The sequence below is a fragment of the Dendropsophus ebraccatus genome, chromosome 11, assembly GCF_027789765.1.
Source record: "Dendropsophus ebraccatus isolate aDenEbr1 chromosome 11, aDenEbr1.pat, whole genome shotgun sequence".
In the NCBI taxonomy this organism is placed as follows: domain Eukaryota; kingdom Metazoa; phylum Chordata; class Amphibia; order Anura; family Hylidae; genus Dendropsophus; species Dendropsophus ebraccatus.
The window spans coordinates 50,457,971-50,460,314 of record NC_091464.1 but is presented as its reverse complement, the minus strand read 5'-3'; positions in this window follow the sequence as shown (position 1 = coordinate 50,460,314).

Below are 2,344 nucleotides of genomic sequence, written 5' to 3'. Positions count from 1 at the left end.
AATGCAGCAGACTCAGTCCTTGGGGAAGGTGACTGATAACAGATTAGTAGGAACAGATTATTAGTCTCTAGGAGGGGGAAATAGGGCATATGCTAGGAGAAAAACTAAACTAAAACTATGGGTCAGTGTAGTCTTTTTTATTATTATTTTATTTACACATTGAGATGGTTGAGAATGGGCATAAGTAGAAATACTTATGTATTATACTTATTCATGCAACAGCACGGAGTATCTGTGCCCTAACTTTGCACCACCCCTCCTCCTCCTCACACTCTTCATCATTAGGAATGCCACTGAAACATTTACTCCTGTCTGCACATTGCACAGATGCTTAATGATCCAGCCCTTGTGCCGTGCTGACACAGGTGGGGAATAGAGAGAGAGATCAGGAGTCCCAATGTAGAATAGGTCTTGTCTTACCATGTGTCTAGATGTAACCAGCGCGGCCGGAGCGGTCATTTCGGCGTGGTTTCCGGGTTTATATAGTGAAATGAAGCGGTCACGTGACCGAGATTGCGATCACATGACCGAGATCGCGGTAACGTGTTCCGTGACGTCTCAGCGTCACCAGTCAGCGCTAAGCGCGCGTCATGGTGACGCGTGTGTTCCACTCTGCGTGTCAGCTAATGCTGACATGCGCATTAGTGGCGTGTTGACTGAATGTTAGGCTTAAGATATAAGTGTACTGTTGAATATGTCTGTAAGAGAACTGTGCTGCTCAATGTCTCTGTCTAATCTTAACTTCTTATCAGATATGAAAAATATACATGTAAGGGTATAGACATAACTATAAACATAAGGAACGTATTTAAAAAATAGTAAAAAAATAAAAATAAAAAATTATAACAAAAAATAAAATTAAGAGAAAATACCTAATAAAAAATAAAAATAAATAAAGATGTAGTAAAGAAAAGGACCTAATGTTCTGTCTCCATGACTATGTGTAATCCTGTCATATGAACTGTGTGGTATATATGTATGATGTTATATGGTAAATATTGTATACATTCTAAGGAAAAGAGAAGAAAAAAGAAGGAAAAAAGGGGGAAAAAGAAAGGAAAAAGGAATGAAAAGGAAAGAGATAAAATCACTTAAGGATATATAAAGAGAAACACCACGTGAGTACCAACCCTCAACATTTCATCGAGAGAGGCCATTCCATAGCACAATTACGATATAAGGTCTTAGAACATGTTCTCCCTCCAAGGAGAGGTGGAAATAGAGTGAATATATTAAAACAGCGCGAATTACAGACATTATCGCCATTAGGCCTGAATAGAGAATGTGATTTTTACATAAATTTGTGATGACGTTATGATTTTTCAGAAGATTTTTTTTTTCTTCCCCAGATATGTCCCTACCTGAATTGACAGTCCATATGAACGACCATTGTCATACTTAACCAAAGGATCATCTTGGAGGGGTTGGTACTCACGTGGTGTTTCTCTTTATATATCCTTAAAGAAGCAGTTCACTTTTTATTTTTTTCGCCCCCCCGATTAGCCGCTGTCAAGTATACTTACAAAAGATGATCGGTGTCCCGTTCCCGTCGGTCAGTTCCGTCCCGCGGTGCCGTTCACATCGGGCGCGCGCTCACTTCCGCCGGCGCTGTGACTCCTCTTCTCTCCCTTGTCATTTGAACGCCGGAAGTCACGCGCTTCCATAGAGAATGCATGCAAGCGAGTGACTTCCGGCGTATAATCACTGGGCAGAGAAGAGGACTCGCAGCAGCCGGCGGAAGTGAGCGCGCGCCCGATGTGAACGGCACCGCGGGACGGAACTGACCGACGGGAACGGGACACCGATCATCTTCTGTAAGTATACTTGACAGCGGCTACCCGGGGGGGGGGGGGCGAAAAAAATTAAAAGTGAACTGCTTCTTTAAGTGATTTTATCGCTTTCCTTTTCATTCCTTTTTCCCCCTTTTTTCTTCTCTTTTCCTTAGAATGTATACAATATTTACTATATAACATCATACATATATACCACACAGTTCATATGACAGGATTACACATAGTCATGGAGACAGAACATTAGGTCCTTTTCTTTACTACATCTTTATTTATTTTTATTTTTTATTAGGTATTTTCTCTTAATTTTATTTTTTGTTATAATTTATTTTTATTTTTTTACTATTTTTTACATACGTTCCTTATGTTTATAGTTATGTCTATACCCTTACATGTATATTTTTCATATCTGATAAGAAGTTAAGATTAGACAGACATTGAGCAGCACAGTTCTCTTACAGACATATTCAACAGTACACTTATATCTTTAGCCTAACATTCAGTCAACACGGCACTAATGCGCATGTCAGCATTAGCTGACACGCAGAGTGGAA